This window comes from Microcaecilia unicolor, chromosome 3 (genome assembly GCF_901765095.1).
Source record: "Microcaecilia unicolor chromosome 3, aMicUni1.1, whole genome shotgun sequence".
Classification (NCBI taxonomy): Eukaryota; Metazoa; Chordata; class Amphibia; order Gymnophiona; family Siphonopidae; genus Microcaecilia; species Microcaecilia unicolor.
In genome coordinates, this window is record NC_044033.1 from 412,363,008 (window position 1) to 412,378,357 (window position 15,350).

At 49.6% G+C, this 15,350-nt stretch overlaps 1 long non-coding RNA gene across 2 annotated transcripts; it reads left to right on the plus strand.

The window, feature by feature from the left end:
* Positions 1-26: 26 nt before the first annotated feature.
* Positions 27-12,958, plus strand: LOC115465175. Of its 2 annotated transcripts, none has more exons than XR_003941344.1 (3): positions 27-77; positions 11,895-12,016; positions 12,293-12,958. It is a non-coding gene; the product is annotated as an uncharacterized LOC115465175 (long non-coding RNA). The 2 variants fall into 2 exon arrangements; XR_003941343.1 differs by lacking the exon at positions 27-77 and adding an exon at positions 449-786.
* Positions 12,959-15,350: the final 2,392 nt, after the last annotated feature.

The following is a 15,350-nucleotide window of genomic DNA, read 5'->3' on the forward strand; positions in this document are numbered from 1 at the left end:
GGCCACGCGGCATCAGAGGACGAGGAGTCGAGGACAGAAATGACGTATTGCTGTTGCCAACCCCTTCCGCCGACATGGTAAGTGAAGGGCGGAGTCGGCGGACCCTCTCGGCAACGGCCGCGTTACAGGATCGCGGTAGTAGGGTTACCATTCGTCCCGACGAAACCCGGACAAATCGGGGAAATGCGGAAATCCGCCCGGACTCCCCACGGCGTCGGCGCCCTCAAAAAGAGGACATGTCCGGGGAAATGCGGACGAATGGTAACCCTTTTTCCATAACAAATGGGTGGTACCTTGTTGTGGAAGTACCAACATGGCGGCTGCCTAGGGAACCGGCTTCAGCTATATGACGTCATGCTTTCTCCTGTTATTAAAACCTCCTTGCAAACTATCTCATTGGTCTTCTTTTCCCCTTCCTGTGTCGAGAGAATAGAATGCGTTTGAATTCCGGCGCGTGCTGGCTGCTGGGAAACGTTGGTAGTATGGTTTGGGTCTTATGAAAAGTTTGGGACATATTTAAAAAACCGGCCATGCGCCGTTTTCGGGTTCGTGCGGCGGAGTCCAGCGAGGAGGAGGAGGGAGATGGGAAGGGTGGTAGTCCCCGGCGAGAAGAAACGGTGGAGATGAAAGCGGCCTTGCCTGGCCATGAGCAGGGGGGGGTGTCAGAGCGACGAGGATATAGGAGAGGATGGAACTGCAGCGCTCAGTGCTTCCCGGCACCGCAGAAAGCCTAAGACTGGCCTTTGAGCTTGGGGCTGCTCAGCTTCGAGGAGCAGAGAGAGGAAGGTAGGAGCTGGTCCTCACTGCCTGGCCTCTATGGTAGCTGCTTGTTTATTTATTTACGTCTTCCATATCATCATGCTGATCAATCCATAGACTGGTGGGTTGTGTCCATCTACCAGCAGGTGGAGATAGAGAGCAAACTTTTGCCTCCCTATATGTGGTCATGTGCTGCCGGAAACTCCTCAGTATGTTCTCTATCTCAGCAGGTGGTGGTCACACACAGCAGCAACTCTGGCTAGGCCTCCAAGCCTAATTTTTAGGTTTTGTTGAGTGCCTGGGGTTGAGGGCTCTTCTTGAGCAAGTGCAAACCTGGTGGCGCCAGGTCCCTCCTTTTCTCCCCCCTCCCGCTGGCTCTGTTAAAAAACAAAAAAAATTTTTGAACGTCCTTAAAGGCGTTTATTTCGACGTTTATTTAAACGTTTATTGCAGCTACTCACTGGGACACCAGGTCGTTACAGCTCGGAGCGGAAAGCAGGTAATTTTTTCCTTTTTATAGCGGGCAGGGGGTTCCCCGATTGATCTCCACGTGGCCTATGGCGTCGGAGGGCGAGGGCGCAAAGAGCCGCTCCCCGGATCGCTTCTGCGCTTCTAGAGGGGATGCGGGGGTCTTAAAGTCTGATTCGCCCTTGTTGGGTGACAGTTTCGTGACCGATGAGTGTCCCGGTCCTTCCTCCGGTGTGGCGGTTTTTCCCGCCATAAACGCCCATCCCCTGCTGCTCGCCTCCGCCATCTTGGCCGGCCACGCGGCTCGGACGGCTTCTTCTTGGGCCGCCCTTGAGGTGGGAGACGTTAATGCCATGAACGCCCTTAATTTGGGCGACGGCACAAAAGCGGCTAAACTTAAGCACCGTTCTTCCTGCGCGGCTCCTTCGCGGAGTGTCGCGCCGGACACCATTTTAGATGCGCAGCATGTCTCTCCCCCGCTCTTGCGAGCGCCGGTTGAGAGTGCGTCTAGGGCTGTAGCCCAGGCTGCGGAAGTGCACATTCTGGGGGGTTTCTCCCCCGAGTTTGTTTTGCTGCTGCATCAGGCCTTCCTTATGCAAAACGCTGCCCCTGCTCCCTCGTCTGGTAAAGAGGTTGAGGCCCCCGGAGGTAAACGCCCTCGGGTTGATTCCCAGGCCTTGGAGGACTTTGTCTCCTCCGACGTAGATGAGGGCAGCGTTTCTGAGTTCTCCCAACGGTCCTTTGCGGATTCCTTGGAGGAGACGGATCCCCGCTCGGATGGAGCGGATGACCCCTCTGCAGCGCGGCTCTTTAGCTCAGAGGATTTGCCCAACCTGTTAGTGCAGGCCATGGGCATTTTGAAGATTTCCTCTCCGGAGGACGTCTCTCCCTCAGCCCCTGTTGGTTCTGCCATTATGCTGGGGACGAAGCGCCCGCCTAGAACCTTCCACGTGCATGATGCTATGCACACCTTAATTTCGGCTCAGTGGGATGTCCCGGAAGCGAGCCTTAAAGTGGCTAGGGCTATGTCCCGCCTCTATCCTTTGCCTGAAAGTGAACGTGAGGCCTATCTGTGGCCTACCGTGGATTCTTTAATCACTGCGGTGACTAAGAAAACGGCGTTGCCGGTGGAAGGTGGCACGGCCCTAAAGGACGCCCAAGACAGAAGATTGGAGGCGGCCTTAAGGTCGTCCTTTGAGGCGGCTGCTTTAAGTTTGCAGGCCTCAGTTTGCGGCTCCTATGTGGCCAGGGCGCCTGACTATGGTGCAGCGGGCTTCCCCCTCGGATCATTCCTTGAGGGCTGATTGGCCGGCCCTGGAATCGGGCTTGGCCTAATTGGCAGACTTGCTGTATGATGTCTTGAGGGCCTCAGCTAAAGGCATGGCTCAGACAATCTCTGCGCGGCGGTGGCTTTGGCTGAAGCATTGGTCTGCTGACCACGCCTCTAAATCCCGCCTGGCTAAATTGCCTTTTAAAGGCAAGCTGCTCTTTGGGGTCGAGCTGGACAAAATCGTGACCGATCTCGGCACGTCTAAGGGCAAGAAGTTACCGGAGGTCAGGGCTCGGGCTAGTACTCGCCCCGGTACCTCCAGAGGACGGTTTCAGGAAGCCTGTCGGTACCGCCCGGGCAGGTCGGGCTCTTCTGCCTCCTCTTCCTTCAAGAGGAACTTCTCCCCCAAGCAGCATTTCTTTCGCAGAGACCGCCGTCCCGGAGGTGCTCCCTCCGGTCCTCCCCCAGGGTCTCGTACCCAATGACGGGGCCTTGGTCCATCCCCCAGTGCAGATTGGAGGACGCCTGTCCTCGTTTCTGGGCGAGTGGACCACAATAACTTCAGACGCTTGGGTGCTGGAAGTCATCAGAGACGGCTACAAGCTAGAGTTCTGCCGACCCTTAAGAGACGGGTTTGTACTCTCTCCCTGCAAGTCTCCGGTCAAAGCTGTGGCAGTGCAGCAGACCTTGGACAATCTGATCCGCCTGGGTGCGGTCGTTCCGGTGCCAGAAAATCAGCTTGGCAAGGGACGTTACTCCATTTACTTTGTGGTACCAAAGAAAGGAGGTTCTGTACGGCCTATCCTCGACCTCAAAGGGGTCAATCGGGCCTTGAAAGTTCGGCACTTTCGCATGGAGACTCTCCGCTCTGTTGTAGCGGCAGTGAAGGCAGGGGAGTACCTGGCATCCTTTGACATCAAGGAAGCGTACTTGCATATTCCCATCTGGCCTCCTCATCAACGCTTTCTGCGTTTTGCAGTACTGGGCCGACACTTCCAGTTCAGAGCCCTCCCGTTCGGGTTGGCTACTGCTCCGCGGACCTTCTCCAAAGTAATGGTGGTCATCGCGGCCTTCCTGAGGAAGGAAGGAGTACAAGTCCATCCTTATCTGGACGACTGGTTGATCCGAGCCCCCTCTTATGCAGAGTGCGGCAAAGCTGTGAACCGGGTGGTTGCTCTTTTGAGCTCCCTGGGGTGGATCATCAACTGGGAGAAAAGCCAGCTGCGCCCAACTCAGTCCCTGGAGTATCTGGGAGTTCGATTCGACACCCAAGTGGGCAGAGTGTTCCTGCCAGACAATCGGATTGTCAAGCTTCAGGCTCAGGTGGACCAGTTCCTAGTAGCCTCTCCTCTTCGGGCTTGGGACTATGTGCAGCTGTTGGGCTCTATGACGGCCACGATGGAAGTAGTGCCCTGGGCCAGGGCTCATATGAGACCACTACAACACTCTCTGCTGCAGCGCTGGACTCCGATGTCGGAGGATTATGCTGTGCGCCTTCCCTTGGACCCAGCAGTGCGCAAGGCGCTGAGCTGGTGGACGCAGACAGACAAGTTGTCTGCAGGAATGCCTCTGGTGACCCTGGAGTGGATTGTCGTCACGACGGACGCCTCTTTGTCGGGCTGGGGAGCCCACTGCTTGGGAAGGACAGCGCAGGGGCTCTGGTCTCCTGCAGAGGCAAAGTGGTCTATCAACCTCCTGGAACTCAGAGCCATTCGGTTGGCGCTTTTGGAGTTCATCCCGGTACTGGCGTTGAAGCCAGTACGGGTCCTGTCGGACAATGCCACGGCTGTGGCCTATGTCAACCGCCAGGGAGGTACCAAGAGCGCCCCTCTAGCCAAGGAGGCCATGAATCTATGCCAGTGGGCGGAAGCGAACCTGGAACAGCTGTCAGCGGCCCACATTGCCGGAGTCATGAATGTCAAGGCGGACTTTCTCAGTCGCCATACCTTGGAGCCCGGAGAGTGGCAGCTATCTGCTCAGGCGTTCTTGGGCATCACGAAGCGCTGGGGCCAGCTGAGCCTAGATCTGATGGCGTCATCGGCCAATTGCCAAGTGCCGCGCTTTTTCAGCAGAGGACGGGACCCTCGATCCCTGGGAGTAGATGCTCTTCTCCAACAGTGGCCGACACAAGAGCTCCTCTATGTGTTCCCGCCCTGGCCCATGTTGGGCAGGGTGCTAGACCGGGTGGCAAAGCATCCGGGCCGGGTAATCCTGGTGGGTCCGGATTGGCCCAGACGTCCCTGGTATGCGGACTTGATCAGGCTCTCAGTCGACGATCCTCTGCGGCTGCCAGTGGAGCAGGGTCTGTTACATCAGGGTTCCGTGGTGATGGAGGATCCCTCCCCCTTTGGTCTTACGGCCTGGCTATTGAGCGGCAGCGTCTGAGGAAGAAGGGCTTCTCAGACAAGGTCATCGCCACTATGCTGAGAGCGAGGAAGCGCTCTACTTCTACTGCTTACGCCAGGGTTTGGCGTACCTTTGCAGCGTGGTGTGAAGCAGGCTCATGTTCTCCATTCACTGCTCCAATTTCTTCAGTGTTGGCATTCCTGCAAGAAGGTCTGGAGAAAGGCCTGTCGCTCAGTTCCCTTAAAGTCCAGGTAGTGGCCCTGGCTTGCTTCAGGGGCCGCCTGAAGGGTGCTTCCCTGGCTTCGCAGCCAGATGTGGTGCGTTTTCTCAAGGGAGTTAATCACCTGCGCAGTCCTCTGCACTCGGTGGTGCCTGCGTGGAATCTCAACCTGGTGCTAAGAGCATTACAGAAGCCGCCTTTTGAACCCTTGTCGAGGGCATCTCTGAAAGACCTGACGTTGAAAGCAGTCTTTTTGGTGGCTATCACTTCAGCCAGAAGAGTTTCCGAGCTCCAGGCACTCTCATGTCGAGAGCCTTTTCTGCAGTTCACTGAGGCAGGAGTGACTATTCGCACAGTGCCTTCCTTCCTGCCCAAGATTGTTTCTCGCTTCCATGTGAATCAGCAGCTCTGTCTCGCTTCCTTTCGTAGGGAGGACTACCCAGAGGAATACTCTGCTCTTAAATATCTGGATGTGAGACGAGTCATCATCAGATATTTTGAAGTGACCAATGATTTCCGGAAGTCGGATCATCTGTTTGTCCTGTTTGCAGGTCCTCGTAAGGGTCTGCAGGCTGCTAAGCCTACAGTGGCAAGATGGGTCAAGGAAGCCATTGCAGCGGCTTATGTGGCCGCGGGGAAGGTGCCGCCTATCCAGCTGAAGGCTCACTCCACTAGAGCTCAGGCGGCCTCGATGGCAGAGGCCGGCTCCGTCTCCTTGGAAGAGATATGCAAGGCGGCAACTTGGGCATCGGCCCATACATTCTCCAAGCATTACCGCTTGACTGTGGCGGCACGGGCGGAGGCCCGGTTTGGAGCTTCAGTGTTGAGGTCAGGGATTGCAATGTCCCGCCCTGGGTGAGTACTGCTTCGGTACATCCCACCAGTCTATGGATTGATCAGCATGATGATATGGAAGGTAAAATTATGTATCATACCTGATAATTTTCTTTCCATTAATCATAGCTGATCAATCCATAGTCCCTCCCAGATATCTGTATTGTTTATATTCTGGTTGCATTTCAGGTTCAAGTTTAGTCTTCAGTTCCTGTTCAGGAGGACTTCATGTTCAAGTTTTTCAATGGATTCTTCAAGAGTTGAGACGAATTTGTGTTACAGTGAGCTGCTGCATTCCTCTCCCCTCCATTTTACGGGGCTGGATTGAGACTTAAATTCTGCCGGCACTCCCTCCCGCTTCGTGCGGCTGTAGGGCAGCTTTGTACCCTTCCCGCTTCGGCGGTGTTAGGGTCAGTCAGCTCCTCCCGCGGTTGCGGTTGCAGGATAAGCCAGATCCCCCCGCATTGGCGGGTGTGGTGTCCCTCCCCCGCTCCGCGGGGATGAGCTGGACGGATTCCCCTCCCCCACTTGTGTGGGGATGAGCTGGGTTAATTCCCCTCCCCCGTTTCGGCGGTGGTGAGCTGGGCAGAGTGTCCCTTTGTGGGTGTAATTCTCTAAGTGCTGAGTCCTGCGGATGGAGCTTTGATATCGACATACTGAGGAGTTTCCGGCAGCACATGACCACATATAGGGAGGCAAAAGTTTGCTCTCTATCTCCACCTGCTGGTAGATGGACACAACCCACCAGTCTATGGATTGATCAGCTATGATTAATGGAAAGAAAATTATCAGGTATGATACATAATTTTACCTTACTGTTCCGCCCGTTGGGATACCTTCAGGGCAGCTTACAACCTAAACATAGGAGAAAAGAGAAATTTGGGGGAGAAACATGATACAGAAAGGGGAAGGTGGGGGAAGTACAAAAGGAGTGCGCCAAGTAACTTCAGACTGACATCACCTCAGCACCTTTTTCTCGCTTGAAACTGCAAGCTCAAGTGCCACGGATTGCTTAGCGCTAGTAGTTAGCGGGGCACATTGTTTATTATGTTAGGGTTTTATCAGTTGACAGGTTACCTTTCAACTAGCATAACGGAACCGAGCCGGTCACAACGAGGATCTATTTGATCCGATCAAATGAAAGGATTGGGGGGGGGGGGGCTTATTTGGTGAAATTTAAGGAAAAAGAATCAACGACAGATCAATATAGGCTAATAATCCACAAAGACGAGAAAAAGGAAAATCGTGGCACACAAAGGAGCAGACCGTGTGAAGCAGAAAAAGTCTTTATTGCCTCTCTCCCACGCCCTATGGGCTAGGGTTGGGTGAACCATGGAATGAAAGGCCTCCGAGTTTGCTGCTTCCAACATGGTGACTGTACCTGTGTTGCAATGTGACCCAGCATCCTGCTGAGAAGCTGCCACTGAACTTAAAGCTGGCCCATGCTTTCTCTTGGCCAGGTTTGGTCGTACTCCCAAAGTCACAGGATCATGATCAGCGCGACTCTCACCACTGCAACAAAACTCAAGTGCCAGAACTGCCGCTGCAGCCCCCTACCCACAGTGGAAGCACCTTTTCACACAGGCATTTCCATGCTTGCACCCAGCTGCAGTCACTCTCTCCCACACCACTCCCCATGCTCTAAATTGGTATTACCCCATTTTAACTGTATAACAGAGGTATCATGTACATTTGCAGTGCAATTTTATTTCTACTTTAAGAATTAAAGACAGATTTCACAACTGTGAAAAACAGAAAGTAATCATATATAAAGTATGACAGCTCTCCTTTGAAAATACTAAGTTATCCAATATGAACCTACAATACATTCTTAGGCAAGGGAAACCAGAGTGGATGCCTTGGTCATAGCAGTCACAAAGATTACCATTCTCATGGGTGGGGGGGAGCAGGTAAAGGCGTTGTTGAAGCAGGCATTTCAAGTAGTGACGCTGAGGCTGCTGGGTGTGATATGCAGCAGATACATGTTCAGGTCCTGTTTGAGGTGGTCCAGCAACTCCCTATGGATCCTTTGGATGCCAAGGAAGTCTCCCAATCGGTCAGGAGTATGGCAGTAATGGTGTCAGCATGGAGGGGTTGGTCAGGAGTATGGCAGTAATGGTGTCAGCATGGAGGAGTCTATGGCTACAGAACCTGTCTGCAGATGCAGTATTGAAGTCTAGGCTTAGCAAGCTTCCTTTTTAGGGGCACAAGAGAAGCCATTTGCATCGCACCAACACTCCAGCCAGTCTGGGGTAAGAACTGAAAACACCATTGTCCCATGCAACTCATTGTGAAGGAACTTGGATAGATCAGGCCACAAAGGCTGCTAGAAGACAAGTACAGACAGCACAAGGTCTGGTGCAGGGAAAGTCTCATTTTAAAGATGCACACCATTACTGCTCTGGTAAGGGTTTGGAGAAGCTGCCCCTTTTCCAGACTAAGTCTCCGTCCTTCTACTTTTATGAAAAAGATGGACTCAGCAGGATCAAGAGGCTCCAGACACCGCAAGGGTGCCCAATGATAGCCTGGGTGTCGCTGTTGTCTCTAAACCTGTGCACATTGTGACATTGTCATTAAGTGCACACAATTTTTTAGTAGCTCACAGTAAGCGAGACACATCATACCAGTGCTCCAGCCAAACCCGAGCAACACAACCAAGACCTCTGGATCATTTGGGGAGTGCAATTTTAACTTGCTGCTAGAATAATAGCACGAGGGAGGTCATTCATATTGTACAACAGCTCCAGCCAGGCCCAGGGTAAGGAGACTGAAAATGCTATTGTCCTACGCAATTCGTTGGAGACCTCCAGATCCTTTTTGGAGCACATATTTGATTTGCTTCAAAGGTAATGGCACAAGAGAAGCCATTTGCATTGCACCACCACTCCAGCCAGTCTGGGGTAAGAACTGAAAAACCATTGTCCCGTGCAACTCATCGTAGAGTTCAAGATAATTTTGGGAGCACAATTTCAGCTTGCTGTAAGGGGTGCCATTAAAAATGTTAAAATGCAAACTTGAAGATGACAAATCTGATGTTAAACATAGAAAAATGTAGGTAGAAAAAGACTATGTGGCCTGTCCAGTTTGCCCATCCTTGTCATCTACTCTCCCTATCACTCTCTTACAGATCCAATGTGCATGTCCCAAGCTCTCTTGAATTAAGATACTGTTTTTGTCTCCTGCACTTCCACCGGAAGGCCGAGCCACAAATTTCACCACCCTTTCCGTGAAGTAGTATTTCCTCAAGTTACTTCTGAGTCTACCCTATTTTCCCTTCATCCTATGCCCCCTCGTTCTAGAGCTTCCTTTCAATTGAGAGACTCAACATCCTGCGCATTTATGCCGCATAGGTATTTAAATGTCTCTACCATATCTCCCCTCTCCCACCTTTCTTGCAGAGATCTGTCTGTCCCCATTCACAGCCCTGGATAAGCGTGGGTTATAAGTTATAATAATAAAACTACCTGCTAGTCAAACATGCGGTTGGCACAGCAAGGGTGGTTGTAGCGTCACGTTGGCGAAAGGAGGGGGTCCCCTCTTTAGCTGGATGGCTTAATAAGTTGAGGTATGTTCGTGAAATGGAGAGACTAGTGGCTGAGCGTAAACAACTACTGGGAAAATGGCGTTCAGTTTGGGAGCCCGTCCCTTTTGACGCTCTATAAATCTAGCTGCTATATACAAAGAGTGACATGAGGGGTAGTGCCCAGTAGTGTCCACCTGGAGGGGGGGGGGGGGGGGAATATTTGTTTTCTTGAAAATTGGATAAAAAATGTGAAGTTTAATGCAGTTGACATAGTTATGTTGAAACTATTGAATGTAATCATACAAGCTGTACTGGTAGGTTCCTGTATTAGAATCAGCATGTTGTATTCTTTTATTTTTTGTGGTTCCCTTGTGCTGTTTCAATGGATAATAAAGACTTCTTGCAAATAAAAAAAATAATAAAACTACCTGAGTCCATTTAGACCTGCAGTTCATGCCACTGACACAGCTGTATTGCAGGCCACTTTTTATTGCGGCTTAGTAAAAGGACCCCATGGTGACTTAAGGGAACGTAGGTCTCTAAGTAGTTGATTTCTGTTTGGTTTATGCCTGGCAGGATTTGATGATGTCTGTCATGTGTATCTTTACAGTTCTGTATTCATCTAGCAGCACTGCAGACTTTGTACAATGGCTCTGCCACTTACTGCTGAAACACAAGTAGTGCTTCCTATTGTTTTCATAGAAGAGCAAGATGGTTACAACTTTTAATACTAAAATTAAGCTGTACATACAAGAAAATGTATTCTGAACACTTGCACATTCTGACCTTCCCTGCACAGGCATCATTGCTTCATGATCTTAAGAAATTCTGAAAATAAATCCTTCTTTGACCTGTTGTACTGTAGTGTTGTCTTTATAAATAACTAGTAAAAAAAAAAGGCCTGTTTCTGTCAGAAATGAAATGGGCGCTAGCAAGATTTTCCTCGGAGTGTATGTTTGAGAAAGAGTGTGTGTGTGAGAGAGAGACAGTGTGTTTGTGTGAGAGACAGAGTGTCTGTGTGTGAGAGAGAGATAGAGACTATGTGTGTGTGACAGATAGAGTGTGATAGACACAGAGTGTGTCAGAGTGTATGTGAAAGAGAGTGAGTGAGTGACTGGTCTCAGGACCCCTCCTCTCCCCCTGCCCCCCTGCAGATACCCATGTCCAGCGTCCCTCCTCTCTCTTCTGCCCCCCATGCAGCCACCCATGTCCAGTGTCCCTCCTCTCTCCCCTGCCCCCCGTGCAGCCACCCATGTCCAGCGACTTTCATCTCCCCCTGCCCCCCCTGCAGCCACCCATGTCCAGCGACCCTTCTCTCTCCCCTGCAGCCACCCTTGTCCAGCGACCCTCTCCTCTCCCCTGCCCCCCCTGCAGCCACGCATGTACAGCGTCCCTCCTCTCTCCCCTGCAGCCACCCATGTCCAGCGACCCTCTCCTCTCCCCTGCCCCCCCTGCAGCCACCCATGTCCAGCGACTCCCCTCCCTGCCCCCCTGTAGCCACCCATGTCCAGCGACCCTTCTCTCCCCCTGCAGCCACGCATGTGCAGCGTCCCTCCTGTCTCCCCTGCTCCCCCTGCAGCCACCCATCTGGTCTCAGGACCCCCTCCCCACCTCCCTCTCCCCTGTCCCCACCTCCCTCTCCCCTGTCCCCACCCAGCCATCCATGTCCAGCGACCCTCCGCTCCCCCTGCAGCCACCCATATCCAGTGACCCTCCCCTCCCCCCTCTTGGCGCATCACCCAAGCCCCTCCCCCCCCCGGGCACATCAACCCCCTCGCCACCTGCAGCTGCCAATGGTAACGCTGTCCAGCCGCCGCTGCTGCTTCTCCTGTTGAGCAGTAGCGGCCGCTACAAAAAAGAAAAAAACCCCAAAAATGTTTTTAAACCTGAAACGCGGCACTGTAGACAGCCATCTGGCATTGGCTGTCGTCTCTGCAGCCACTCCTCTCCCCTCTCACATCGCTGCACTCCTCTGGGGTCTTACTCCAGGGGCAGTGACGTGGAGGCGAGAGGAGGAGCGGCTGCAGAGACGACAGCCAATGCCAGATGGCTGTCTACAGTGCCACGTTTCAGGTTTTAAAACATTTTTGGTTTTTTTTCTTTTTTGTAGCGGCCGCTGCTGCTCAACAGGAGAAGCAGCAGCGGTCGGACAGCGTTACCATTCGCAGCTGCGGGTGGTGAGGGGTTGATGTGCCCCGGTGGGGGGGGGGTGTTGTGCCTGGGGGGAGGGGCTTGGTTGATGCGCCAAGGGGGGGGCACTGACAGCTGATTCCTAGGCAGGGGGAGGAGTAGTTTCCCTACTCCTCCCCCTGCCAGGCTGACGTCACTCACAGCTGATTCGCAGGCTACGGAGCCTAGCTCAGCAACTGCAGGAGCCACGGACACAGGCAGCTACTTTAGAACATTGGTGGTGAGAATTATTATATAGGATTTGTATGTATTTTTTGTAACAATTATCTTTTTTGCCTTGCTAGGTGGTAGAGTGTTTTCCAGAAAGATAGTTCAAAGATCTTAAAAGTGGATCAACTCTCCCACAGTTGGCAAAATTTAGCAACCATTTGTTGCAGTCTTCAGATGCAATGTACCATAATTTCAAGTAAGTGTGTGGCATGAGCTTGCATGACTTCGCCATTGAATGGATTTCAGTGCTCTGGGAAAAGATGGATTTGACTTGTCATCTTTTGCTATTTCATTAAAGCAAATGCTTTAGAAGGACCTTGCTGGTATATTAGAAATGGAAATTCCATTTTGTTTTTGTTGTGTCTCAAACATAAGTGTACATTGGAAGAAAAATCTAGTAATAACCACGTGAGTGGTCATAGGATCCCTACATTCCATTTCCTATTTGTTAATTTCAGTTTGCTTTTTGTAGAGCGGAAACTAGTGAGATGGTACTTCTGTTGATGAAGATAAAAGCATTGGATTCTGCAGATGTTCTTATTAAGAAATACAGTCTGGAAAACTTGAAATGCGAAACAAAGACATGACATTTGTCAAAAATATTGAACTATTAAAAAAAAATATGTATTATGTATCTTGTATTTTTGTAAACCTTGTATATTTATAAACTACAGTGTGGTGAAATGATGGAATCAACTATGTTTAACTTTGCCAGAGGGAAGCAGAACATTTTGTTAAATTATGTATCATGAAAAAAGACAATTTGTATGTTACCGAATTATTTCAATCTGTCGTATTCTACATCTGTTTTAAGATAATTTTTTAAATTAAAGAAGATATGAAAAAATATTTAATTTTATCAGTAGATTTGGATAAACCTTTGTTAAAAAAATCTCATGTTATATTGTCTGGTCTTAACCTTTAGGCATTTCTGGTAGCTATAAATCCATATGGAATTGTCTCACTAACTTTGATCACTATCCTTGTTTTCATTATTAATTTAAATTGCAACCTTGTGCTTTTTTTTTTTAATAATGCACATGGAATCAAATTTGAACTTTTCACTTGTGTTAAATTGCTGATTACATAACTTTTGTCAGCTGAATCAGAGCAGCATACTCTATTTTGGAGTGGAGGAGTAGTAGTATAATGGTTACAGCCGTGGACTAAGAACCAGGAAAACCCAGCTCCTTGTGAACTTGGGCACATCACTTAACCTTCCTTTGCTTCAGGTACAAAGGTAGATTGTAAGCCCTCCGTAGACGTGAAAATACCTTCTATACCTGAATGGAACTTGCCTTGAGCTACACTGAAAAAGATGTGAGACAGATCTTAATAATGATTTTACAGTACATAGCCTGCTGCTTCCAAAAAATGTAATCTACCTGTAATGAAAAACACAGAAGAAACCTGTCTTCGCAAAAAACAATAGCCGTCACAAACATCTACCTGTAATGGCCATGCCTGGTAACACAGGGGGAAAAAATCTAGTTTCAAATTACCAGATGAAGAATATGGGAAACGGCTCCAGGTCCAGTCATGGTATCCTCAAGACATCTTGGGTTCTGCTACTGGAGTTGTAGCACAAAGATTAGCCTGTCTGCATGCATCTGGTGTAAGGAAAAAGCTCTTTGATTAAAAGAAAAAAAAGTAAATGAAACTGTTTATATCTTTAAGACAGTGTATCAAGTCTGCAGTGTATTACAGGGTACTACATTTCTTTGAAGGGGTGAATAAGCATGAGTGTAAAGGTGAACCAGTTGATAATTGTACATCTGGATTTTCAAAAGGCATTTGACAAGTACCTCATGAAAGACTCCTGAGGAAATTTGAAAGTCATGAGATAGGAGGTAGTGTCCTGTTGTGGATTAAAAACTGGTTAAATGACAGTAAACAGAGAGTAAGGTTTAAATGGTCAGTATTTTCAATGGAAAAGAGTATTTAGTGGGGTTCCCAAGGGGTCTGTGCTGGTTTGCTGCTTTTTAACATATTTATAAATGCTCTAGAGATGGGAATAACTAGTGAGGTAATTCAATTTGCTGATGACACAGTCATTGTTAAATTGCACGAGGACCTTATGAAACTGGGAGACTGGGCATTCAAATGGCTGATGACTTTTATGTTTAATCATTTTTATTATTGAAAACATCACATGTTATATATAATACAGTGAAGGCATCATCTATCAACATGCTCCTAAACATGCCAAAACATTAATTAATAAATGATACAATTTGTTTTTCAATTTTAATCAAACCCCCCCATCTCTTACTTCAGCCTTACTGCTTCTCAGAATAACCCCCCCCCCCCCCAGTCCCAACAGATTATTACATTCCACTTCAATGTACTCCTAAACTCCCACAACAAACCAACTAAGTAATACAAAACATCTTAATTTGAATCATACCCTCCCAACCCCCCCCCCCTATGATTCAACTGTATCAGGTATATAATAATATAGCACACTCCCCAGGAACACTCTAAGAAACTCCTTAATCAAGTATCTTCCATGGTAAGGCTTAGAGATCAGTCCACATATCTTCGAATCATGCCCTTTCTCATAAACCACTCCCCCCCCCCACCTCCCTCCCCTTTATCCTTCCCCCTCCCCTCCTGCCTTCCCACTTCCCCATCCCCTATACCACCCACCTCCCTCCCGCACAGGAATAGTCTAACATCCACTCTTCCAACATCGATTACAACTTGAGTGAGTTCACCAATAAGCTGCAAGCTCTTCCTGATAGAGCTTGCACGTACGGCTTCCAGACCTCCCAGAAATGTTGTTTACTTCTAGGGCTACGGTGCACACCATGTGCCTCCATGAGCACCAGGGAGTGAAGCAAATTCCTCCACTGCCAGAAGGAGGGCCCTATGTCCTGAGTCCAATATTGTAGAATACATTGTTTCCCAATAATTATTGCCTTATATATGAATAGACGCTCCATGTGCCGCATAATTGACCCATTCCCCCCCAGGCCCAACACTACATTTTTCGGCGGCAACCAAATCTTCTTATGTATTAGTGTCTCACAGAATTCTATAACTTTACCCCAAAACTTCCTGATGTCTGGACATTCCGAAAGCATGTGATACAATGATGCTCTCTGAAAATTACACGTACTGCAATTTGGTGCTTGAATCCTACCAGCATGATAGGCCTGTATAGGGTAAAAGTATGCTCTCATAATGATTCTAAATTGTATCTCCCTATGTCGGGTACCAGTCACTTTATATGCAATCTCCTTCAGAAACCGGGCTATATCTCCACTTCTAATCTCCACCCTCATATCCGCAGACCATCTCCGAGCCGCAGCCTCATAACTATGACGCAGGCAGTGGTGTGCTGGAGCAGGCTCTCACAGGCTCGCAAGAGCCGGTTGTTAAGTTTTTAAGAATTTTGGGAGCCGGTTAAAGTAGGGCCCTCCATGGCTACTTAACAACTGGCTCCCAAAATGTGGGCTTGGGCCCCCTGCTGAATTATCTTTTACTTTGCTGGTGGGGATGCTGAGCCCTGCCAGCCAAGTAAATAG